This window comes from Phocoena sinus, chromosome 2 (genome assembly GCF_008692025.1).
Source record: "Phocoena sinus isolate mPhoSin1 chromosome 2, mPhoSin1.pri, whole genome shotgun sequence".
Taxonomy (NCBI): Eukaryota; Metazoa; Chordata; class Mammalia; order Artiodactyla; family Phocoenidae; genus Phocoena; species Phocoena sinus.
Genome location: NC_045764.1, coordinates 81,853,059 through 81,881,045, shown reverse-complemented (window position 1 = coordinate 81,881,045; position 27,987 = coordinate 81,853,059). Strand labels below are relative to the sequence as shown.

Sequence of the window (27,987 nt, the reverse complement as noted above, 5' to 3'; positions counted from 1 at the left end):
AGCATGTAGAGGGCATTCATGACAAAGGCCAGAGGCACTCTAAGAAGTAGAGATCTGTTAGAAGATGATGAACCAGCAAAAGGAGCTGGTATATGTCAAGTATGGTATCATGGAAGCTGCGAGAAAAAAAATGTTTCATGGAGGGCATGGCCAATGGTCTCAAACACTAGTGAGGTTTAATAAAATATAAACAAAGAAATGACCACTGTATTTGACAATAAGGAAGTCACTGGTGACTTTGACAATAGCGATCTCAGTAGGTGGTGATGATGGAAGATTAGATGTGACATACATTGTCAATTATTCTGAAGGGTACAGATGATAAATACAAAAGCCTACTTTCCTAGTCCTCTCTTAACACAATGGCAATTCATGTATCACAATATAAGTATTACACATGCAAAATCATCACTCATACAAAATTGTCCCCAAATCCCAAAAGGGAATAAGAGAAGTTCCCTTCTAAGTCTATGGTACAGGGGCAGGAGATTCTCCCTCTTTATGGTCCTAAAATCCAGTGACTGAACAAGTCACTAACTTGTTCTTCAAATTTCTCTTGAAATTAAACCTTCCTTTTTAACCTCAAAACAGTTACCAAGTTAGATTCCTATTACTTTACACATAAATTACTACACCAGTCTCCTAGCTATGGTCTAGGACTCTAGGCCCTTTCTTATTCATCTTGCACCCTGAGGCAGATTAATCTTCCCGAAAGCCATTCCATCACATTCCTCGAAGTTTTTCTGTTTGTTTGCTTGTTTTACTGGCTCCCTAACTTCCTATTAAACCCAGTGTAAACTCTTAAGCCTGACATTAGGGCCAGCGCCACTGTACAGAGGTAGCTACTCTGGCTGGGCATTGCCAGATTCTGATGAGAACACTGCCTCTTGAAGTTATACACTGAGGTGACCCTGCTTAAGACTCCACCCACCTCTGGTTCTTAATCTCATCTTTTACTGCTCTCTGTGTTCTACCCAAACTGCTGTCTATACCACGCTCTACTCATTTCTCACCCTGTACCACTGCTTTTTCTTTTTGTACTGCTAACTTTAGCCAACCCTCTCCCAACTGCAGGCACTTCCAGAGTTACACTAACCCATCCATTTCTTTATAAAAATATTCTTAATATTTCATAGATGTTTATCTCCTAATGGGTTAAGTTCTACATACATTGAAATATTTTTTGTTTCTCATTTATATGTTCCAATCTCATAGGTATGTGTTGAGTGTTTCTGTTTTAAGTGAGAATTGTAAAGGACCTTAGAAATCATGTGGCCTAATCTACCTTACTTCCAGATGAAGAGAGTAAGGTAAAAAGACATTGACTTTCTTACTTAAAGTTGTATGCAGTATGCATACTGGAGAAATCCAGGTTTCTTCATTCCTAGTGCAACTTGACTTATACACCATGAGAAGTCTTTAAGCAGAGAATAAAAGACAAAGTTGACTTTAATGACAAGTGCAAAAAATAGTGGCTGTGGCTATAAATGAAAGCAGCTTTATATCTGTACTATTATTTTACTAATACTAGTGACACATAAATATTTCCACTGTCAGAAGAGTACCTTCAAACACAAAAATATTCTTTGTTTTTGTTAGCCAACAGCAAAGCTTAAACTGAATTTAAAAAAATCCTCAGCACTCTATTATGAAAAAGGCAAGTGATCTGTAAACAAACATATCACGGACTGACTTTAAAAGCAGCTTTCTAGACGTGTGTGGTTTAAATTCAACCAAGTATTTCTGCTGTACATCTACAGTAACCACCAAAATTCAAAATTATGATTAAAACAATGAATATTCTGAGGTTCTATCTGAAAAACAAAGTCATGTGTATGTTTTTATAATAATCTAGCTCTTTGAAAATTGGCTATAAATTTTAATTGTCACATAATACAAACATTCAGTTAAACAAAGATGATCATTATCATCTTGAGTTGTGGCGTGTTTTATCAAGTGCTTCCTCATCTTAATTCTCATGATGTAGCATAAAGTAATAGTTAAGAATATGAACTCTGAGGTCAGGCAAACAGTTCTGCTACTTGCTAGTTGTTTGGCTTTGTACAAGTTATAGCGATACAACCTCTCTTTGCCTTAGTTTTTAAAAAATCTATTAAATGGCAATAATAGTAGTATTGACCTTCAGAGGGTAGTTAATAGGTTGTTATTTGTAAAATATTTAGAATGTTGCCTGGCACATAGTGAGCACCATACTGTTTCTTTTTTCTTTTATTTTCCATCTAACGTTTCTTAAATTTAAAATAAAAATAGGGACTTCCTTGGTGGTGCAGTGGTTAAGAATCCTCCTGCCAATGCAGGGGACACGGGTTCGAGCCCTGGTCCAGGAAGACCCCACTTGCTGCAGATCAACTGAGCCCGCAAGCCACAACTACTGAAGCCCACACGCCTAGAGGCCATGCTCCACAACAAGAGAAGCCACCACAATGAGAAGCCTGCACACTGCAAGGAAGACCCAACACAGCCATAAATAAATAAATAAATAAATAAATTTATTTTACAAAATGAAATAAAACAAAAATAAATGTGATGGTATAGGTTTTTTTCTCATTTTACAGATGAAAAAACTAAATTTGTAAAATCATTTGCCCAAGGTCACAAACAGTATCAGTAAGTAGAGAACCATCTGTAGGAGCCCACTTTCCACTACCAATAGTTCTTAATAATTCTCAATTATGAAAGTTCATTCTTATTTTTCATTTCACACAAAAAAGACTCATTTTTAGGGTAGAGGTTACCCTACCAACTCAGGGCATAGATTCTAGAAAGCTCCTCAGATAGACATATCTTCAAGGATTCCTGGTATTAAAAGAATTTGGACAGCTATTCCTTTCTCTCCTTATGTCTCCCAAGTTTAAAGGTTTCTCAATTTAGATATCATGGAAAAGGTCTGGATCATGCAGTGCCAGAGAGAGCAAGAGGATATCCCACTTAGAAACATTATCCTTATAATGCTTGGCAAAACTGTACAATTACCTCTGCTTATAAATAAAATGTTTCAATGTTCTGTTTTGTGCATTCAAAACCACTTAGAATTAATTAAAACCAAACTTGGTCCCTCTGTCATCAAAGAAAAATAAGCAGCTTCTGTGGGCAAAACTACAGGGGATAAGTTAAAAAGTGGGGTGAGGTGGGGGGAGTCTTGGCTTTTGTATAGAATTCAGGAGTAAGAACTCAAAGGAACCTTCAAGAGTATGTATTTTCATTAATCTATAGATGAAGAAATTGGACTTCAGAGAGTAAAGTGACAGCTCAGACACACAGAGCAATATACTGGTAACGTGAGGCCTTAAATCAAGATCTCCTATGTATATAAAATGTTAAAAATCTGAGGACTTATTTCCAAGTCTCATCCAGTGTGCCTACCTAAACTCTACTCCCCAATTAGTCCAATTCCAATTCTGGCTCAGGAAAGAATAATGGATGGAGACTCAGCCTCAGGTATTTGTTGGCTTAGCATCAAGATCATTCTTACAGCTCATTCTGTATTGGTTATCCAGCCTGTGAATGTTGATTCTGGTCCTTACTGTAAAACACCTTGATGTTTAATTCCCAATGTCTGTTTTCCTTTGAATTCTAGCTGGACTTTCCAGTTTACACGGTTACTATTCTGCAATCTTGACAGAATTTTCTTTGTTTCTCTGCTCATGCAACCACTCTGAACCCTATCTTTCACCACTGAGACATGAGGTGCTTACCTATCTCAGGACTGTTTCCTCAATATCTATTATATCTGATAGGGATTCCTATATGCCATGGCTACCCAAACTAAACCTGATACTTTGAAAGCTGCAAAAGAAGAGTTGTGAATGAGTTGGAAAACCAAAGGGGGAAGGGAAACAGGGGTTAAAAACCCCTGTTTTAATAAGGAGTACACTGTTACAAACTGTGTATTTTCCAATGGAGAAAATGAAAATCTGCCAACTTTTTTCTAGTCCCTGATTTCAGTTAAATTTCAACTCAGGCGGGAAGCAGACACAGAGGGAAATCCTCTCATAAGCTTCATGTGTTCCTACTGCAATTCTTACTATACTCTAATGGCCGATTGTCTCTAATTAGATTATAAACTCTAGGCATGCAGGAGCCAGGTCTAACACATCCATCATTCTATTACCACTGCCTAGGACAGTGCCTGGCGTATAGGAGATGCTCAATGAATACATAAGCAAAATGAAAGAGTGGTTAAAGTGTAGCTATTTAACTAATTAATAAGATCTCAGTTGCAGATCAACTTGAGATCTATGTTAAAGTATGACCAACTCTGAAGAATTCAGGTATTATAGGACAAGTGACCTCAGATTATTAGCCCTCTAACAAATGGCAGATTGAAGGTGCCAGGATATCAGGCAATGCACAAGAAGTTCTTTTAGCTTTTATTTTACTACGTTTTTTTAAAAACAGAATTTAACTTATTCACACTGACATTTTAATAAAGAGTTGTTAAAACACACACACACACACACACACACACACACACACACCACTAAAATGATTATATTCATTTATGTTCCTGGGCCTCAATCATCAGTATCTCAAGAGAATTTGTTTCCTACATTCCAATTTGACAGCCGGTTCTGCCATCTGATAGTGTATTCTCTAAAATGTCAAAAGCAGGTAATTTTTGAGGGTCAGATCTTACAGATATCTTCACACTAAATCTCAGAGAAACCAAAGGAAAAGCCTTGGCTAATTCTCTAATCACTAATTCTCTATCGTTAACAATTAGCACAACTAGTATAACCAATGGAAATGGACTAAAGGAAGGCAGGCTTAGTGATCTGACAGGTGAGAATTAGGACTTTCAATTATTTTCAATGCTCCAAAATGTTTCTTAAATTTTTCTAAAACTGCTCATGTTTGTAGACCTTCTAACAGGCTCAGAACTGGTGTTTTGAAATTTTCATATATATACACAAAAATTTAATTATTGTGAACAAAATCAATACAAAATATTCATTCCATTATTCTTAGATATTTTAAGATTAATAGTATTTTCTAAAGCACTTTGAACTTCTTGAAACAAGGATCTAAATAATGTTAAAAGACAAACAGTTCTGGTTCTAAAACTAAAAAAGAACATAAGAGAATTCTGGAAGCATAGAAGGTGCTCCTTTGATATGAGCTATGACAAGCCTGTGTACTCAGAACTCAGCCCATACTGAGTTCCTATGTTCCCTAAATTACTTACAGTCAAGTAATAAGTACTAACCCTTTTCCCACCTTTGCAAATATTGCATAATAAAAAACAGCAATCACCTATCAATTTGAATTTGTTTACCACAACTATTAAATAAATTACAGTAACAAAAAATACAATGCTATGTAGTTTTTTAAAACACTACGTAGACTATATTAAACCTTTTAAAAAGGCATATATTTTATGCCATTTAAACTGCTCAGATGATTATATTATAGGTTAAAAGCTTGCATAACAAAGAAATATGGCATTTATGATTAGTATTTACATATCTTCCATCAAAATAGTTTTTAACTAAAAGTGCTACATAGGCATAACACAAAAGAAACAACTCTTTATAGTAGTAAAACAATTGGTGAGTTCATTAAAAAAAATTCAATCTAATTTATGCAATACTTACTACTGAATTTTTCACCCAATTGTTAGCAGATAGATATTTTCTAGGCACAGAAGAATAAATAGAGTTCACCAGAAGCCAAGGAAGGTAAAGCTTGTACTTCACACAATTCTGCAAGGCGGCTCTCTTCCCAGAGGACTGTAATTGGCTGCCGTAACAGGCATCTCCTTTTCCTCTACAATCCGAATTCCCAACTACACAAAGCCTCTAATATGTAAGTGCCATCCACATTCCCCTCCTGGCTCCTTACCAATTCAACCACAGTAATTTGTGTGGAGATAAGGAAAGTTTTAAAGAAAACAATCAGAAAAGAATAGAAGGATAAGTAACTGAGAATTGTGATCAAAATAAAGAGAAAAAAAGGAGGAAAGGGACAGGGAGAAACAAAATAGACAAAGAAGAAAGAACAAACAAGAAAATATGACGGGGCGGGGTGGGGGGGGAATAGAAAAGGAAAAATAAAGTATACAGAATAAGAGTAGAGTTAGAGGAAGCTGAACAGATGAGGGAGGGAAAAACTTTTCAGGGGAGCCATCACTTTCTGTCCTAATTGTTCCTTAGGCTCTTTTCCTAAACTCCCATCTTTCAAACATTGCAAAGTAGGCTTCCCTGTCTTCTCACACATGTTCTACTAGCACCCCTAAAAGGAGCCCCAAATTTGTTAGGTAGTTGTATACCCATTGATTAAAAATATTTTAAAGTAGAAAAGGCCAATTCAATCTGGATTTCAGTTCACAATAGTGTTCAAAAGGTACAGAGCTTCAATTTAGTGAGCATGAAATATTAACTGTAACCTAGGCAAATTGCTCTCTTAATTATTTCTCCGGTAACTAAGAGATGATTTATTGTTTGATAACCATATTGCTTATAATAATTTTTCTGTTGGTTTTAGATAAATGATCTTAAAGATTAATTTTTCTAAAGGACACATAATAAGCCAAAATTATAACTGTGAATTTTAAACCTGAAATATTAAAATTTTATGTTCTTCTATAGAACTGTGATGGTTCTAAACTGTGGCCTAACTTCGAGGAAATATTGGCTTTATGATCAAGTAGATGTAAATTCAAATACTGAGTGAATCTAGGCAAATTAACATAATTCTTTGAGAAATTTCTGAGAAAAAAAAGACTCTGTCCTTTGATCTCTGGCATACACTGCTATGGTAGGAATTATCAAATTAAATTTCAGTTATTATTTAACCTTAAACAGCAAACCTCATGTAGTTGACAAATATTTATTTATTTATTGACAAATATTTAAAAACCCACTATAAATTCACTGCTGTTTATGGTCAGAAGACATTCTTAGTATAGTTTTCATACAAAGGCCAGAATATAAATTAAGTAATTATTGATTTCAGGCTGTATTTCCTTCATAATGTATTTGATTCAAGGAATGCCATGAAGCATAAAACCTTCCCATCTCCAGAAATGAAATGAGGTTATATACAACATAACTGATGGTCAAAGTGAAAATTAAAATTCATGTAAAGATCTAAAAATAAAATTAACCTTTAATAACTATTTTGTAACTGCAATACGTAAAACATTCACTGCAGAATTTGATTTTACTGTTTTCACAAAGACAGTAGGATCCAGTGAGGACAGTCCTGGGCAAGTTCAGGCATGTCACTTAATTTCTTCATTTATACAATGATAATGGTAAGTGTCAGGGGAGAAAGGAACTTCTTCCCTTTACCTGGGTTGGGTCTCTGTACACAGGGAGAGCAGGACTTTACCACAACTCTTATCTTCCACCAAGGAACATACTGGGGAGAAACGCATGATTTCTATATTCATCCATTTTATGAATTCTTCCACAAGGCCAGTAGGATGGCTGACATGACTGGTTTGATTTTGGTAGTCACTGTGCTATTTCCAGTCAAAATGGAGTAACAGGGACTTGATTTACCCACACACCTAAACCACAACAAAATACAAACAACTGTTTCCAGACACTGGACAACAGACAGTGTAAGACAGTGATCTCTGAGAGAAAAATAAACAGGTGAGCTCTAAACTGCCCAACTTTGATGCCTGGAGAAAGTTTCCAGGCTGAAGGACAGGGAAGGAGAAGACAGATGGAATCCAGCAGTCTCCCTGAATCAAGCACAAAAGAACTAAGGGAAAGGGAAGTTAGGTGGCTAGAGTCACAGGGCAGAGTACCAGACAAGGGAGAGTAGCACAAAGAAGGTGAGCTCAGGAGAAATAGAGAAGGAGTGAAAGAAGAAAACTGTCAACCTGGAATTCCTGAAAAACAAACAAACAAACAAAAACCTTAGACCCAGAAAAGCTGAAACAAGTTTATCACCAACAGACCCTCACTACCAAAAATGGTAAAGGAAATCCTTCTGTCAGAAAGAAAATTAAACCATTTGGAAATCTGGATCTACACAAAGAGAACTGGAAATCATAAATATGTAGGTAAATAAAAAATAATTTATTATTTGTTTTTAAATCACTTTTAAATAGAACTGACTATTTAAAGGAAATGTTGAAGTATTTGAAGGTAAATACTTCAAAGTATTTGAAGGTAAACTGTGACAAGTTAATTATTGCATACTTTAAAGTAACTACTGAAAAAACAAACAAAACATACCCCTATAAAACTAATTATAATTAATAAGTTAACAAAGGAGATAAAATGAAATTATTCAAAAAAAACCCCAAACTGTCAATCCAAAAGAAGACAGAAAAAGAAGGATAAAGGAACAAAGATCACATGGGACAAATAGAAAGCAAATAATAAGATGACAGATTTAATCCCATCCATATCAACAATAACCTAAAATGTGAATGATCTAATTAAAAAGCAAGGATTGGGCTTCCCTGGTGGCACAGTGGTTGAGAGTCCGCCTGCCGATGCAGGGGACACGGGTTCGTGCCCTGGTCCGAGAGGATCCCACATGCCGCGGAGCGGCTGGGCCCGTGAGTCATGGCTGCTGAGCCTGCGCGTCCGGAGTCTGTGCTCCACGTCGGGAGAGGCCACAGCAGTGACAGGCCCGGGTACCGCAAAAAAAAAAAAAAAAAGCAAGGATTATCAGATTGGTTAAAAAAGCAAGACACAACTGCATACTACCTATAAGAAATCCATTTTGAATATAAAGACACAAATAAGCTAAAAGTGAGTGCTAACACTAGCCAAAAGAAAGCTGGAGTGGCTACAGTAATCAGATGAAACAGATTCCAGAGCAAATGAACTTGCAAGTGATAATGGTGGCCATTTCATAATGATAATGAGGCCAATCCATCAAGAAAGCATAACAGCCCTAAACATTTACGTACCTAAGAAAATAGCTTCAACAAGTATAAGGCAAAAATGATAGAACTGTAAGAAGAAACAGACACATCCACAATTATATTTGAGATTTCAACACCTGCTTTTTCAATAATCAATAGAACAAGTAACAGAAAATCAGTAAGAACATAAAAATCTTGAACAGTACCATCAATTTGACCTAATTGGCATTTACATTACACTCCACTCGACAAAAGAAGAATACACATCTTTACTAGGTACACATACAACATTTACCAAGACAGACCATATTCTGGGCCACAAAACAAGTCTCAATAAATTTAAATAGTTTTAAATCATCCAAAGTGTATTCTCCAACCATAATGGAATTATATTAGAAGTCAGTAAGAGAAAGATAACTGGAAAATCTCTAAATATTTTGGAAGTAAATAACTGGTGTGATTTCAATAGTCACTGGACCACCTCTTTACTCTGAAGTGAGGTTTCCAAGTTTATGGACTGAACTGTGTCCCACCACACCTCCCCCGACCCCCAAACTCATATGTTGAAGCCCTAACCTCCAATGTGACTGTACTAAGAGACATGGCTTTTAGAAGGCAATTAATGTTAAATGAGGTCATCAGGGTGGGGCCGTAAACCAATAGGATTGGTGGCCTTACAGGAAGTGGAAAAGAGAAATCTCTCTACCTCTCTTCCTTCCCTTCCCACCTCCCCCCTTTCCAAGCACATGCACCAAGGAAAGACCATAAGGGCTTCCCTGGTGGCGCAGTGGTTAAGAATCTGCCTGCCAATTCAGGGGACACAGGTTCAAGCCCTGGTCCGGGAAGATTCCATATGCTGTGGAGCAACTAAGCCTGCACTGCACAACTACTGAGCCTGCACTCCAGAGCCCAAGAGCCACAACTACTGAAGCCTGTGCGCCTAAAGCCTATGCTCTTCAACAAGAGAAGCCACCTCAATGAGAACCCCGTGCACCACAACGAAGGGTAGCCCCAACTCTCTGCAACTAGAGAAAGCCTGCGTGCAACAACAAAGACCCAATGCAGCCAAAAATAAATTAATTAATTTTAAAAAAGGGGAGACCATATGACCACACATCAAGAAGGCATCCATCTACAAGCCAGGAAAAGAACACTTACCAGAAACCAAATCAGCTGGCACCTTGATCTTAATACTTCCCAGCCTCCTTAACTGTGTGAAAATGAAATTCTGTTGATTAAGCCACTCAGTCTATAGTATATTGTTATGGCAGCCCAACCTGACTAATACATCAAGGATAAAAGCCAGGAATCTGCCTCTATATTTCCTGTTCTTTGCTGAAACTCAGAGGGTGTAGTCCTGCCCCTTGTTCCAGATTTCTAGATAAGGCATGCTGGAGCCAGTGCCTAAAGCCTACATGTTCTCAATTAATAAAAGAGGGAGTAAAAATACCAGGCATAAATGGGTTTCCAGAATCCTTGCACTTGGAGAACCATAGGGTGCATGCCTGGTTTAATAAAGTGATACTCTATTTCTCGTTCTATTGATACTATCAATCATGTGTGTATATACTTGCAGTTGGAAAGGAGAAATGGTAATTAGTACTATGAATCCCTAGAAATTATAACTATCCAACCATCTTACATAATCGTTGTGATGATCAGAAGTGAGGTATGCCAAACACTAATTCATTAAATTAATCTTACTCAAAGGAAAAAAATCCCCTTCTGTTTGAGGGCATGGCTACTTAATGAAGTCAAGGTGGGGGCAAGGGGAGAAAACTGAGAAAAGAGTGAGGAATAAGGGGAAAAGAAAAACAAAAGTAATGATAAATACATGTAGAATTCACTAAGTCCAACATCATATTCTACTCCCCCCTACTACCTATACATCTCCAAACCCAAATCTGCTCTTTCTCTTGAGTTCCCTATATAGTCTAACATTATCGATGCTTAACTGCCCAAGCCAAAAACTTGGCAGTGGAGTCCTATAAACGGCACCTCCTAAACAGCTCTAGCCACTTTTCTTCCTCACTCTATGGCCCCTACCTATACTACCAATGGCCATATGGGGACTTCCCTGGTGGTCCAGTGGTTAAGACTCTGCGTTTCCACTGCAAGGAACATGGGTTAGAATCCTGGTCAGGGAACTAAGATCCTGCATGCTGCATGGCGTGCCCAAAAAAATTAATAAATAAAAAAATAAAATAAAGAAACCATTAAAAAAATACATACTTAAAAAAATGGCCATATGTTACACACTAGTGTGTATAAAATAGATAACCAACAAGGACCTACTGTACAGCACAGGGAACTATACCCAATATTATGTAATAACCTATAAGGGAAAAGAATCTGAAAAAGAATATATATATATATATATATATATATATATATATATATATATATGTATAACTGAATCACTGTGCTGTTCACCTGAAACTTATATGATATTGTAAACTATACTTCAATAAAAAATTTTTAAAAATAGCCATATGTTAAAAAATACCTCCTGTAAAATGCTATAAAAAATATATATATGTATTTCACCAAGAATGAACCCTAATGTAAACTACAGATTTTTGGTGATGATGTGTCAATATAGATTCATCGATTGTAACAAATGTACCACTGTGTCATGCGGTATTGATAGTGGGGGAAGTTGTGCATGTGTGGGGAACAGGGTGTATATGGCACTCTGTACTTTGTGCTCAGTCTTGCTGTGAATCTAAAACTTCTCTCTAGGGACTTCCCTGGTGGTCCAGTGGGTAAGACTCTGAGCTCCCGATTCAGGGGTCCTGGGTTCGATCCCTGGTCTGGGAACTAGATCCCACATGCATGCCACAACTAAGAAGTCTGCATGCCGCAACTAAGAAGTCTGCATTCCACGACTAAGAAGTCCGCATGCCGCCACTAAGAAGTCCACATGCTGCAACTAAAAAAGATCCCGCATGCCGCAACTAAGACCCAGGGCAGCCAAAATAAATAAATAAATATTAAAAAAAAAAAAAACACTTCTCTCTAAAAAAAGTTTATTAATTAAAAAATATTTCCCTTCTATAAAATGCCAGAAAAATATCCTTGGTGTTTTTTTTTTTTACTTTCTGCAGATTTAAAAAAATAAATACTGAAAATAATCTATTCACTTATCCCAAAATTGTACTTAAGAAGTTTCCCTCAGGAAGCATGAATTATGAAGACAAAAGCAAAAATTACAGGGGCTTCCCTGGTGGCGCAGTGGTTGAGAGTCCACCACTGATGCAGGGGACGCGGGTTCGTGCCCCTGTCCGGGAAGATCCCACATGCCGCGGAGAGGCTGGGCCCGTGAGCCATGGCCACTGAGCCTGCACGTCCGGAGCCTGTGCTCCGCAATGGGAGAGGTCACACAGTAAGAGGTCCACATAGCGCAAAAAAAAAAAAAAAAAAAAAAATATATATATATAGTAGAAAGCAACAAAAGAAGCACAAAAGAAAATGATCAAAGCTCAGATGAGCTATCACTGTCCCAGGATCAAAAAAAAAAAAGACGTTCTGTACAAACTTAAATTAACATAGTTTATGTTTTATATTAAAGCATTTTAATGCCTGATAAGTATGAGTATACTTAAAATTCTTCAGGGTCTGAAAAAAATGTGTAAGTTACTGAAAGAAGGGAGAAACACTACTTCTGCAACATTATTTGCCATTTAACTTGTATTACAGGTAAAAAGTTAAGTGACTGAGGGAAGCACAGTTCTTATTATAACTGATATTCTCAAAGTCTACTGACAATAATATTGTTTCTCATAGAACCTCTGGTGCTGAGCTTCTTGGACAAAATTCCCCTAGACTAGACTATTGAATACCTATGTAAAATTCTGTATTTTGAGAATATGCCAGAGTAAGAGTCCTTAATGAGCAGTACAGTGCAGTATATTGTATAATGATGGCTTTCAGCATTCTATAAATACAGCAGTCTTGGAAATATCAATTTAATGTCAGATTTGTTTATAAAAGAACCCACCTACAGGAAATAACTTAAATAAGTTTCACTTACAAACTGAAGACTGCTTGGACACCTTTCTCTGGTCTGTGGTTGTGGATCCATCATGCAATTATAACACTAGTATTTACAATGCTATAATAACAGCTGACACTTCCTAAGCTCTTACTATGTGCCAGATACTGTGATGATTATTTTATCTTATTTAATCTTCATAACGATACTGAGAATACATCACACTGTTTTACCTCCAAAAATAGCCTGATTATATATGGAATGGTCATTCATATATAACCACTATTGTTAATTCATCAAATCTAAGATGTCATTAATTTTAAGATACATGACTATTTTATCTTTCATTAAGAAAGAAAAATCTGCCAATTTAACTACAGTGTGCATCAAAGTGTAAGAAACAAATTTCTTTCTGATTTCAAAGATTTAAAATATAGAAAATGTGCATGCTAAAATCAACCAAATATGGTAATCCTAAAATTATAAGTTTAATCAGAATCTGATTTAAATGCAGTTATTTCTTAATAGACCTGAAAACAAAGTGAGCTAACTAACTGAATGCTTTTCAGCCTCTTTTGAGAAGAAATCCAACCTTGGAGAATGAAATCATTTCGCCAACAAACTTCTTAACTGAATGGGAAAAAAAGAGAGAGAGCTACAGCTGCAGGTGTTCATATGAACTGCATTCATACTTTACGCTTATATATTTTTAGTCAAACTATGTACATTCATTATTCAAAGTAAAAACACCTTCATCAAAGTGTGTGTTTAACAGTGACTGGTTAATCTATATTGTAATAAAAGGGTGAAATAAGACTGGATATTTATAGTTTCGTGGTTAAGATCATGATTAACAGACAATCTGAATCTTGGTTCTGCTGCTAATAACGATGTAGCCCAAAGGAACTTATTTAGTCTCTCTAAACTTTACTTTCCTGAAAAATGGACGTAATACCTATTTCATAGCATCAATGATTTCATGAGGTAACAGTATGTTGTGTTGGACAACATGGCATACAGTAAGCAGTTTTATATAATACATAGTCTTACTGTTCCTTAATAAGCCAAAGTATCTGGATAGAAATTTTCAATAGTTCTAGAATCTTGTGGTTTGGAATCCCAGCTGCACATTGAACAAACTGGAGAGCTTTAAAAACAAAGTATAAGACAAAACAAAAAAACAGAAACAAAACCCAGGGACACATCCAAGACTGGATATTATATTCTTATAAAAGCTCCCTATGTAATTCTAATGTAATTTTAATGCAACAAGGATTGAGAACCACTGCTCTAATTGGAAGCTTGAGGCTAAGCAAGGGGAGAAAATGAGGATATTAGGCAAGGTGGTACATGGAGAAAATAGTGGTGACATTCGAAAAGCAAGAGACCTGCTTTAACATATGTACACTGGAGTTACATTTTCAGTTATAGCTGTGAATTTTCAAATATCCATTTATAATATGTAACTGAGGTAGAAGTGGTTCTCAGACTGGGGTCTGTGGACATTCTCGGGATCTGACAGCTCTTTCTCCAAATTTAACACGTGATTTATTTTCAATGAAAATCTCAAAAAATGAGCAAAAACCTAGCCTGGAACATCGTGGACAATGATAATCAAGGATTGTCTTATGATGTCAGTGCTATATTCATATGTACTATTATGATTTACATTTACAGTTTTGCTGGTGTTTAAATAACACGACTTTAACAGCTCTAGGCTAGTGAGAGAGGTAGACTTAACACAGATGATGTTTTTATATTGTGTGCAAAATGGTGGCCTGGGGTACCAACAAAAGTTGACAATGAGTCAAATGGGACAAGCAAATATCAAGCCATAGTACGGTAGGCACGTTCATCTCAGAAGGACTTGGCCCATAATACCAATCATGATAGTCACATTTTGACCAGTAACTTTGTAACACATCATAATGATTTAAAGTTAACTGGTTCTACAGTTTTATTTGCACTTAGTTTTTAATTTTTAAAAACTTTTTAAATATTTTAATTTTATTGGAGTTGATTTACAATGTTGTGTTAGTTTCAGGTGTACAGCAAAGTGATTCTGTTATACAGATACATATATTTATTGTTTTTTAGATTCTTTTCTCATATAGGTTATCACAGAATATTGGATAGAGTTCCCTGTGCTCTACAGTAGGTCCTTGTTGGTTATCTATCTTATATATAGTAGTGTGCGTGTGTTCATCCCAAGCTCCTCATTTAACCCTGTCCCCCATGTTTCCCCTCTGGTAACCATAAGTTGTTTTCAATATCTATAAGTCAGCTTCTGTTTTGTAAATAAGTTCATTTGTATCTTTTTAAAATTAAATTCCATATATGAGCGATATTGTATGATATTTGTCTTTCTCTGACTTACTACACTTAGTATGATAATCTCTATGTTGCTGCTAATGACATTATTTCCTTCTTTTTTATGGCTAAGTAATATTCCATTATATATATGTACCACACCTTTTTTATCCGTTCCTCTGTTGATGGACATTTAGGTTGCTTCCAGGTCTTGGCTATTGTAAAAAGTGCTGCAATGAACATCGGGCTGCATGTATCCTTTCGGATTATGGTTTTCTCCAGATATATGCCCAGGAGTGGGACTGCTGGATCACGTGGTAGCTATTTTAAGTTTTTTAAGGAACTTCCATACTGTTCTCCATAGTGGTTGTACCAATCTACATTCCCAACAACAGTGTAGGGAGATTCCCTTTTCTCCACATCCTCTCCAGCATTTATTGTTTGTAGACTTTTTGATGATGGCCTGCATTTAGGTTTTAAAAATCATTTTGGTTTTATAGTTGTACGAGGTCTATAAGAAAATTATACTGAGTTCAGTTTTCTACAATGTAATTAAAAAATAACTTATGTCAGCTGGTCCAAAAATTTTTTTTCCCTTAAATAGTTGTGGGGAGTCCTGGAAGAAAGACTGAATGGATTCAAATCTCAGTTCCATTATATAAGGAGGAGGCTTTCAACTTTTCATAAAATCTTTAAGATCTCTTTCTCTCTCTCAGGTATTATTCTGAAGTTGGCAAAAAGTCATACTTGGCACACCTGTCAGAATGGCTATTATCAAAAAGACAACAAATAACAAGTGTTGGTGAGGATATGGAGAAAAGGGGACCCTCGGGCACTGTTGGTGGGAACGTAGATTGGTGCAGCCACTATGGAAAACAGTATGGAGGTTCCTCAGAAAACTAAAAATAGAACTACCATAGGATCCAACAACTCCACTCCTGGGTATTTATCCAAAGAAAACAAACACACTAATTGGAAAAGATATATGCACCCCTATGTTTACTGCAGTATTATTTACAATAGACTAGATATGGAAGCAACCCAAGTGCCCAGATGATATGGAAGCAACCCAAGTGCCCAGATGAATGGATATGGTTTATATATACAATGCAATATTACTCACAAAAAAGAATGAAATTTTGCCATTGCAACAACATGGATGGACCTAGTAGGTATCATGCTAAATGAAATAAATCAGACAGAGAAAGGCAAATACTGTATGATCTCAGTTACATATGGAATCTAAAAAACAAAACAAATGAGCGAACATAACAAAACAGGGTCATAGATATAGAGAACAAATTGCCAAAGTGGAAGCGGGTGGGGGGAGAAAAGAAATAGGTCATGGGTATGAAATGTACAGTGTGGGGAATATAGCCAGTAACTATGTAATATCTTTGGTATGGTGACATATCATAACTGCACTTATCATGGTGATTATTTTGAAATGTATAAATACCAAATCACTATGCTGGTGCAACAGGAACTAATATAGTGTTGGATGTTAACTGTACTTCAAAAACAAAAAACTAATGCACTCATAGAAAAATAGATCATTGTGGTTATCAGAGGCAAGGGGTGGGTGAAGGGGGAATTGGAAGAAGGTGGTCAAAAGGTACAAACTTCCAGTTATAAGATAAATAAGTACTAGGGATGTAATGTACAACATGATAAATATAATGAACACTGTTGTATGTTACATATAAAAGCTAAGACAGTAAATCCTAAGAGTTCTCATCACACACAAAAAGGTTTTTTTCCCTGTTCTTTAATTTTGAGATGATGGATGTTCACTAAAGTTATTGTGATAATCATTTTATGATGCAGGTAAGTCAAATTATTATGCTGTACACCTTAAACTTATACAGTGCTGTGTGTCAATTATATAGAGAGAGTATGATCCTATTTTTGTTTAAAAAGAGTTTTAAGGGCTTCCCTGGTGGCGCAGTGGTTGAGAGTCCGCCTGCCGACGCAGGGGACATGGGTTCGTGCCCTCGTCTGGGAAGATCCCACACGCTGCAGAGCGATTGGGCCCATGAGCCATGGCCGCTGAGCCTGGGAGAGTTTTAAGACATCTAATATTATATATACTTATATGAGGACAGGAGAAAGAGTAAAGATACAAGCACAAAACTATAGATACTGTTTACCCCTGGGAAAGTAGGCATAGGAAGAGGTAAGGAGTTTTCCCTATTTGTTTATACACTTTTTGTTTGTTTGTTTGAATTTTTTTTCAAACACCATGTACTATTACTGTAATTTTTAATCAAATTTTTCAAAACTGGGGGAGGGGGCAGTGAGAATCAAATAAAGATACATGTCTTTAAAGGCTTTTAAAATCACAGATAAGAAATACCTACCATAAAAACTAGAGCATTACCAACTTTTTACTTTGCTAGATATTTTTAAAAAGATTACTGAAATAGAGAACTCCTAAAATGACTAATTATATATAAAACTTTAAGACCTCTATCTTATATAAACTTTCCAAGACAGAACGATATTATTTAATAACAGTTCAAATATATATACAGTGATTAAGGGAAAAATATTGAGTATCTACCATACACCAGTGTTTCTCAAATTTTAATTTTTCTAAATATTATGGTAGACAGAATAATGACCCCCCAAAAAATGTCCATGTCCCAATCTCTGGAACCTGTGTATATGTAACTTTACATTGAAAAGGAACTTTGAGGATGTGATTAAGTTAATCTTGAGATGGTGGGGGAGGGGTCCCTGGATTATCCTGGTACGCCCAACATAATCACAAATCCTTATAAAAAAGAGGCAGGAGGTAGAGGTGAAAGATGATGCTACATTGCTACCTCTGAAGACTGGTGAAGGGGCCATGAGCCAAGGAAAATAGGAGGCCTCTAGAAAGCTATAAAAGTCAAAGAGACAGACTTTCCCCTAAAGCCTCCAGAAGGAGGAAGACAGCCCTCTGGACCCATTGTAAACTTCTGACCCCAGAACTGTGAGACCATGAATGTATGTTGTTTTAAGCCATAAAGTTGTGGCAATTTCTTACAGCAGAAATAGGATCCTAATACAAGTATCATCTTAGGAGCTTGCAGAAAATGTATATTCCCAGGTCCTACTCCCAGAGATTCTGACTCAGGAGGTCTGCATGTTTAATAAGAAAGCTCTATGCCTCTGATGCAGGTGATCTCTGAATCATACTTTGAGAAATAGCACTTTAGATCACACATCAAAATAAATACCTCACAGGTAAAAAGAATCACATCTAAATTTTAATGGGGAAAACTAGCAGAATATTCAATATGTATTTATTTGACCTGTGGAATAATGAGACCTTTCTCAGCTTGGAAAGAGAAAAATACACACAAAGGAAAATATTGGCAGATTAAAATGTTTTAAATCTAAATTTTATATATTTCTTTTTATATTTCTTAAAGGTAAAAGGTAGAAGGGGACTTCCCTGGTGGTGCAGTGGTTAAGAATCCACCTGCCAACGCAGGGGACACGGGTTCGAGCCCTGGTCTGGGAAGATCCCACATGCCATGGAGCAACTAAGCCCACGAGTCACAACTACTGAGCCTGCGTGCCTAGAGCGCGTGCTCTGCAACAAGAGAAGCCACCGCAATGAGAAGCCTGCGCACCGCAACAGAGTAGCCCCCACTCGCCGCAACCAGAGAAAGCCCGTGCACAGCAACGAAGACCCAATGCAGCCAAAAACTAATAAATAAAATAAATTTATAAAAAAGGGAAAATATTTCTATACTATATGGTTGACAAAGTGTTCCTATTTATATTATATTGTTCTATATGCTATTTTAATTAAACTTACTATTTCAAAAGTTGAAAAGAGAAAGAATTCACATAAGGTGAAATAAAAATAGTAAACACATAGAGAGGAATGTTTACTCTCTCTAGCAAAGAAATACCAATTAAAACCATGTTGAAAATCCATGTTTTATCTACTATAATAGTAAAGTTAAAAATAATTTTTTAAATTATCTATGAAAAATGGTTTGAGTGATGTTATGTCAACATGATGGAATATCCAACAGCCATTAAAATAATTATAGTATTTAGAAAAATGCACTCAAAATCCATTAAGTTAAACAACAATACATACAATTTTATATTTAAGACTTTTTTCAATAATGTATAAACTGATATAAAGATGATCTGAAACAATGACAATATAAAAAACTATAATAAGTTTGCTAAAGTTTGCTAAAATAAACTCTCTAAAGCTTCTGAAGATTTTTAAATACTTTACTTCTTAAAAGCAAAATTAGAAAGAAAAACAGTACTATCTATCTATCTTTTCACTTTCACCATCATTTCATAAAAGAAATAACAAAAATTTAACAGTCATGATCCAGAAAAAGGAGTCTCTCTTGAGAAAGGCTGCCATCTTTGCCATGGACAAATGAAAAGCTTATGTTAGACTAGCACAGGTCTGAGGACCAGTCTTTGGGAACCACTACTACTACCCTGAAAACTACTGGACTTTAGGCCCTGTGTGAAAAGTAACCAAGAGCCCAACTACAGTTCTCTGGGGGTTCTTCCTCTTTCTCTCTCTACTGCTCCCACTTCAATCAGCCTGAGAAGCTTATCTATCATTTGAAGGAGCAATGATAGGGAGGGTAGAGACCATGTTCCACAAAAGTGGAAAACTGCCAATTCTAAAAAAAAAGGGGCCAATGGACCAGAAGTCAATGAGAAAGACAGCTTGCCAAAAAGAAAATGCGATGATGTAATAGCACCAAGAAAGAATACCTACTGGTTCCTTCAGTGATCCAACCAGTTGAAGCAGGGAGACAATGCCACCCTTTTAACCCTTTGTTTGTTCAAGTGGATTCATTCATTAACCTCTGTGCAAATGTGGGGAGATCAATTATTTTGAATGGAAGTTGCAGTTTAGTTGTAAATGTCTATGGTAAAGATATCACCTTGCTATATATAAGGTTGGTAAGAAAAGAAACAATACTTTTTTCTCTCTAATTTTTTTCCTCAAAGGCAGTTTCATATTGCTCTATTTCCCCTTTAAAATGGGTAACTCTGCCAAAGACAGTATCCTTTGATAAAGATAATGATCAAGCAGGGGGATTTAATGTTAATGTAATGCTTTTAATTAACGTTTTATTGGATAACTCTGTGGTCATTATCGTCAACTTCAATCAGCCAAGTACAGGATATTTCCTAGAACCAGATTAAACTGGTTTTAGTTCAGCCAGTATACATCAGTCAAGCATAGCTATCATCATCAACCAATTATTTATTGTTATATTATTTAAAAATCATCTGTTTAGAAGATAAACTTGCCAACATGCTTTAATTCCATATTTAACTTAGATCTTTTACCTAAATTTTGATAGCTAAATAAATCTTAACACTAACATTTATACTTGTAACAGATCTTGAAATTGACAGATCTCTCAATAAAACAGAGAACAAATGAAAAAAATTTTATAATAACTTGCAAAAAGTATGAAAATGCTATACTAGAAGTCAGAAGATCTGGATTCTAATTTCAGCTTTGTCATGAACTGGTTCCAAGACTTTGGGGAAGGTCAATTAAACACAAACTCACTTGTAATATGAAGGAATGTGAAACTAGATGGCCCCTTCCAATTTAAATAATATCTGATTCTACATGTGCCAATTTTTGGAGTTATAAAATACTATCATCCCATTTACCACTTTGTCCACAAGCACAGACTGATCCTGGTACATCTAGCCTACCACAAACTAAAAATAATCATGGGGCTGCTGGTCGGAGTACAAAACTTGTCCCAACTACAGCTGTTTTTGCTTTCTGTGACTCAAAATCTTAGAATTATCTATGCCTCCTCCCTTTCTCCCGCCTCCAATAAGTAAAGTCTGACTGCTTCTATTAACAATCTCCCATATCTGATCCCTCACCATTCCCAGTTTGGCCAAAGCGTTGGTTGCATAAAGAGAAGCAATGAGAGATGAGGTAAAATAAGGACGCTATCTGTCATTAATGCCCTTTATGCATCCAATGGTCTGGCTCACCTGATCTTATTCTCTCCCAGAGCCACCTCAAGATATCCCACCCCTCCGTATTCCACTGAATCACTATAATTTTCTTGTTTCCAGCACTCCCCTCCTGGCAAGCCTCATAGCCCCACCTCAGTTGTTTTAATCATTCTCTCCAACTATTCTAGTATTCTTAAAGCCACACCATGGAAAAACTTTGTGGTAAGGAGGTGATTCATCCTTTGTGCTCCAACTCTCCTAATACTCTTACTGCTTTTCCATTCTTGATACCCCACTAATTTACCAATGAGTCCCAAAAATTATAGCTAGTGACTCAAAAGTCACTTCAACTAACTTTTTTTTTTTTGCGGAGCACAGGCTCCGGACGCACAGGCTCAGCAGCCATGGCTCACGGGCCCAGCTGCTCTGCGGCATGTGGGATCTTCCTGGACCGGGGCACGAACCCACGTCCCCTGCATCGGCAGGCGGACTCTCAACCACTGTGCCACCAGGGAAGCCCTCAACTAACTTTTTAAAAACTGCATTTTAAAGGTTCAAATCTCATCATTTATACAAGCCTTCTAAAATATTCTTTGGAAGAGTTTTAAAATTTTCTTCATAAGGAATTTGCTATTAAGTTCATTCAAAAATAGATTTGTTTGTTACACTTGTGCATGGGTTTTTAAAATTACATTTTCTAACAATCTCTACTCTTATGAAGTTAAAAATTTAACTTTACCACTTGATCAAAGTTCTACAGATTAAAAGAACAGGGTATGATATGATCCGGCAATCCCACTACTGGGCATATACCCTGAGAAAACCATAATTCAAAAAGAGTCATGTACCACAATGTTCATTGCAGCTCTATTTACAATAGCCAGGACATGGAAGCAACCTAAGTGTCCATCGACAGATGAATGGATAAAGAAGATGTGGCACATATATACAATAGAATATTACTCAGCCATAAAAAGAAACGAAATTGAGTTATTTGTACTGAGGTGGATGGACCTAGAGTCTGTCATACAGAGTGAAGTAAGTCAGAAAGAGGAAAACAAATACCATATGCTAACTCATATAGATGGGATCTAAAAAAAAAAAAATGGTTCTGAAGAACATAGGGGCAGGACAGCAATAAAGATGCAGACGTAGAGAATGGACCTGAGGACACAGGGAGGGGGAACGGTAAGCTGAGATGAAGTGAGAGAGTGGCATGGACTTATAAATACTACCAAATGTAAAATAGATAGCGTGGGAAGCAGCCGAATAGCACAGCGAGATCAGCTCGGTGCTTTTTGACCACCTAGAGGGGTGGGATAGGAAGGGTGGGAGGGAGATGCAAGAGGGAGGAGATATGGGGATATATGTATATGTATGGCTGATTCACTTTGTTATAAAGCAGAAACTAATACACTATTGCAAAGCAATTATACTCCAGTAAAGATGTTAAAAAAAAAAAAAAAGAACAGGGTATGAAACAATGCAATGAGCTCTAATTTAGCTTAAAAACACAATTCTTCCCTAGGTCTTATCCCAGCTCATCTGGTCCTATTATACCTTCCCATGATGTTTTATTGTTTTTAGGAGAAGAGCTCATTGTACCTTATGCTTTTCCTCCCTAAAACTTAGCACAGATAAAAATAAATCACTATTTGCCTCTCTTCTCTAACCCACTAAGCTACATCAGAACAAGGACCAACTCTCTTACAGTTACCCAGCACAGCACTTAGCATGAAGAAGCTCTCAAACACTTGTTGAAATACTGAATGGTTAATGTTCCATCATATTTTGTTTTCTGCCTATTTCAGCTTATTTCTGGTTAAAATGATAAAGGCTTGCTGTTACCCTTTCCAGATAATTATCATTTTATTCTTCTCTTGGATTTGACATTTTGCACTGAAATAGTTTTTGTGAGTTTTTTTTTTTAATGCCCTTATCTATATAATTTTCTTAAACGGGACAAGGAAATATTTGTTTTTAAAATAAAGAAATTGCATTAGGTAATCACCACATCTCTAGCCCAGGACAAAAACATTTTCATTTTAAAAAATAAAAAAGAGAGGGGTTTCCCTGGTGGCACAGTGGTTGGGAGTCCACCTGCCGATGTCGGGGACGCGGGTTCGTGCCCCGATCTGGGAGGATCCCGCGTGCCGCGGAGAGGCTGGGCCCGTAAGCCATGGCCGCTGAGCCTGCGTGTCCGGAGCCTGTGCTCCACGACGGGAGAGGCCACAGCAGTGACGGGCCCACGTACCACACAAAAAATAATAATAATAATAAAATAAAAAAGAGAGAGTACTTTCTGAGTTCTAATTTCCATATTGGTTATTGGAATTTCTAGGCCTCAACAGTCTTTTAAGGGATAACAGAGAATTCATCATACCAACCTATTGATTGCTTATGTGATGTGTTGGGGGAAACTTAAGCTCTAGAAAGAAAACTGTATTTTAAGTAATTTAAAGACTGGCTATAAGGTAAGAGTGGAAAAAAGAGGTATCTGCATGTCAAAAAATTCAAGTGAAATCCAGCTCTTCTCCAGAAGGCAATGGGAGAATGCCTTCAAGTAGAGGACAGTCTTATGGAGCACATTCAGATAAGTCTAATTCAGGGTGATGCCTGATAGATAATAAAGGTGTTACTAGAATGCTTAGGTGGGAACTCAATCTTAGATATCAGAAAAAGCTCCCAGAAGGCATGATATTTAAAATGAAAGAACTAGGGAATTCCTTGGTGTTCCAGTGGTTAGGGCTCGGCGCTTCTATTGCAGGGGGCACAGGTTCGATCCCTGGTGGGGGAACTAAGATCCCACATGCTGTGTGGCACGGCCAAAAAATAAAAAAAGAAAGAAAGAATTAGACCTAGTCAGTGTTACTGAGGTGTTCTTTTGTTTTGCCTCCTTAAGTTCAGGCTGCCAGAACTGTGCTTTTAGCCACGTATCATAGATGCACAGGCACAAACTTAGAGCTACACAGATTTTATTCATTTCCTTTTTACTTGCACTGACCCTATTTTTTAATTTCTCTGTGCTCTGTGTAAACCGTTAAGCCTAATTCACCACTTTTTCAGGGCCTGAAAATCCTCAAGTAGAAAATATTGTCCTTTCCACTTTTGTAGGAATATTCCTGATTATATGGGTGTTATCACTCCATACCACATGCAGAAAGAACCATGGGACAAAAAACTGAGAAAATGCTGCCACAAAAGGAAACAAAGTCCTGGGCTTCCCTGGTGGAGCAGTGGTTAGGAATCTGCCTGCCAAGGCAGGGGGTCATGGGTTCGAGACCTGATCCAGGAAGATCCCACATGCCACTGAGCAACTAAGCTAGTGTGCCACAACTACTGAGCCTGTGTGCCACAACTATGAAGCCTGTGTGCCTAAAGCCCGTGCTGCACAACTACAGAAGCCACCGCAATGAGAAGCCTGCACACTGCAACGAAGAGTAGCCCCTGCTCGCTGCAACCAGAGAAAAGCCCACACGCAGCAACGAAGACCCAATGCAGCCAAAAATAAAATAAATAAATTTATTTAAAAAAAAAAAAGGAAACAAAGTCCTGTCTCTCAAAACCACAAGTTCTAGATTTAGCTATACACTCAAAAGATGACCCTGTGCTAAAAAAGCAACAATCCACTATTCTAGTTCTGTTTTGTTTTGTTCCAGCTTTCCTAATCCCAGATAACTGGCACATAACTTTCCAAAATTACTCTCAAGCTTAACCTAATTTAGTCTTTCTTACATTTTTATCTCGTGGGAATATGGTTACAACATAGGCTGGTCCCCAAAAATACATTCTGTCCTTTCAACCTCCTTCCCTCTACCACATGCATGATTCCTACTTTTAAGTACTCTTAACATTCATATTTTCCACTGACTGCGCGTTGGTATGTGTGAACCCTAAAACTCCAGCACAAATAAAAAGTGGATAGAGAGTTGTTTTTAGTTAAGAGTTGAAAACTTGCACATACACACTAAGATCAGTTCTGCTCAGTTCTCTTGAACAAAGATAGAATTAGGTAACATCCGTTGCAGTGGACCTATCATCTCCAGGGCAGAGCAATTTCTGGAAGAGCATCCAGGTAAAAGCCTAAGGCCATAGGAGGTGTCTTCTAGGTCTTCTCTTATCTCAGTCTACAACTCAGAGATGATATGTAGGTGCTGGGGACCTAGATATTACATTCCAGGCCTGGTCCTTTTGTACTAGGTTCTTTACCAGAAGCCCATCCAGAATATAGGAGTCAGCGCAGGAATATGGGGCACTCCCTAGGACAAATCCATTTGCAAGAGTATTAATGTACGGAGTACATGTTAGAACATTTTCCCTCTCCTCAGAAGTTACAAAACAGCATCCCATGTTCACTACTTAACACTTTGCTTGTATACATATCCTGAAGTTCTTATCCAGTTTGTTTTAAACCTCAGTTCTCTAAAATTAATGCTTTTATTCTCTGACTAAAGGCAAATTATGTTTAACAAGATTTCTTAACTTAAGAGAATTTATGAACCTCTGGATATTTTCCACAAAATTATGTATGTATATACACAGATGCATTTTTTTTCCTAGCAAGAGGGTTGATATTTTTCAGCAGATTCTCAAAAGGGTTAGTACCCTAAATGAGAAACAATGACATATAGCAATCTTTTTTTTCTTTTTCTGTGTGGATATTTTTCAGAAAAAAACGATTTAAGGTAAACAAATACACCAATGCAATGCAATCAGGCAAAATCAGGATACTTATTTCTAAAAAGGTTCTCCTACCCTTTTTGTTAGATGTGAAATAGTCTCTGGACCCAATGCAGAAGCCACTTGGGCAGTACCACTGAATGCATTGACAGTGAAAAAATGGAGTACACTTGCAAGAGACTGTCTTTTCTTTACATTTGCTTGTTCTCTAATCCTCAGTAAGCTAAACTTTATCTTCAGCAAATTGGAAGACTAAATATGTTTATGTTGGCTTCCCTGGTGGCGCAGTGGTTAAGAATCCACCTGCTAATGCAGGGGACACGGGTTCGAGCCCTGGTCCGGGAAGATCACACATGCCGCGGAGCAACTAAGAGCCTGTGTTGCGCACCTAGAGCCGTTTCTCCGCAACAAGAGAAGCCACCGCAATGAGAAGCTTGCGCACAGCAACAAAGAGTAGTCCCTGCTCGCTGCAACTAGAGAAAGCCCATGTGCAGCAACAAAAACCCAACAGAGCCAAAAATAAATAAAATAAATTTATAAAAAAACAATAGTTCACATAAGAATCACAAAATCTTAGCACTTGATGAAAATATGAAAACCAGGATGGGAACCCAGATTAACCCTCTCTCCCAAAATAACTTAAAATTATCACCACCCAAAGCAATGAAAATACTGTGCTCAGTTGAAAAGAATCTGAAATTTTGTGTACTTATTAAAATGACAAAAGAGCATTTTCTGAACATTTTGGCTTAGAAGTTTGAGTTTTCAAATTTTAGCCCTACACCACCACATTTTTATTCTGTAAGTTCTTATATTTCAAAACAGTTACATTCATCATGTATGTGACAATAGTTAATTTCTGAATTCCAGACAGCTGGCTTGTCCCTTGTCATTAATGAGTAGTAAATACAAGGTCACCCTTAGCCCAATCCTAGTTGAGGAATTCAAAAGAAAAGTCAGAAATGAGTTACTTCCCGGTAAACAAATCCCCAGTGGATTTACCAACTCTAGTCAGTCAGCCCAGCACTTGTGGGCACTTGTATGCACACACAGGTGTGCACACACACACACACACACACCAAAAATAACACTACATCAAATTTTTTCTGCCTTCTCTTCTTCATTTATCTTCCCATTTACTCATTATTTCCTTGCCATTATTGACTATTATCTTTCTTCAGAGGTTTAGTCACTACTTCCCTATCAGTCTTGCCCTTTCTTCTGCCCAAATCCCCAAACTTCCACGACTTTCTGGATCATAAAGTAAATTGAGACATCTGCATAAAAGTATATCTGCATATGTGAAATTTAGAGGGAAAAATATAAAAAACTATACTTAAAATTCTCAGAATTTAAAAATGTAGAATAATTTTAAAGAAAAGAGAATGGTTAATATTTAGCAAAAAATATTATGTAAATAACAAGGATTGTAAATAACTGGCGGAGTTTCCCTTTCATACTCTGGATGACAAGAAGCCTACAGCAAAATCTGAGGCCCAACTATGTATGACCCTTAGGGCCCAGCTATTTTTTCTACCCTATCTTGACTACTTCCTGTAATTTATAATTTTAATGTCCCTGTGCTTATCATAAACCTTATAATTCAAATCCTTTGATGTTCAAAAGTCTTTAAATGAGTAAAATAGAGACCAGTGAGCAACAAGGCAACATTTCCAGTTTCTCAAGTAACAGTCATCATACTACCACTTATAACTCAGCCTCACCACAAAGGATTATATAATCAGATTCAAGCAGTACAGTAAACGACTATGTTTTTAAAAACTTGGGTCTTTGATTTTAGATACAACGGCATCTGAAGATTAAAAAAAAAAAGATTTACTATGCTCTTGCAAAAGCAATATAGTTTATGCAATAACACTGTTGCTACACGAAAATGCTTGATAAAATGTTGTTAAGAGGCATCTGGTGGCAGGGTCTGGGGAAGGGGCGGCAGGCGCCACGTCGGGCCACGAAAGTGGCATGAAGAAGCCCCTGAAGCAGCTCAAGATGCAAACCAAGGAGATGGATGAGGAAGATAAGGCATTCTAGCAGAAACTGAAGGAGGAGCAAAAGAAACTCGAGGAGCTAAAAGCAAAGGCCACGAGGAAAGGCCCCCTGGGCACAGGTGGAATTAAGAAATCTGGTAAAAAGTAAGCTGTTTCTAGACTCCACG

At 37.0% G+C, this 27,987-nt stretch overlaps 1 protein-coding gene and 1 pseudogene across 9 annotated transcripts in view; one reads left to right on the top strand and one right to left on the bottom strand.

Moving 5' to 3' along the window:
• Positions 1 to 27,987, bottom strand: part of FAM214A (family with sequence similarity 214 member A) — a 96,738-nt gene that overhangs the window by 38,332 nt on the left and 30,419 nt on the right. The gene's annotated exons all lie outside the window — the stretch shown is intronic.
• Positions 19 to 27,968, top strand: LOC116749829 (annotated as a pseudogene).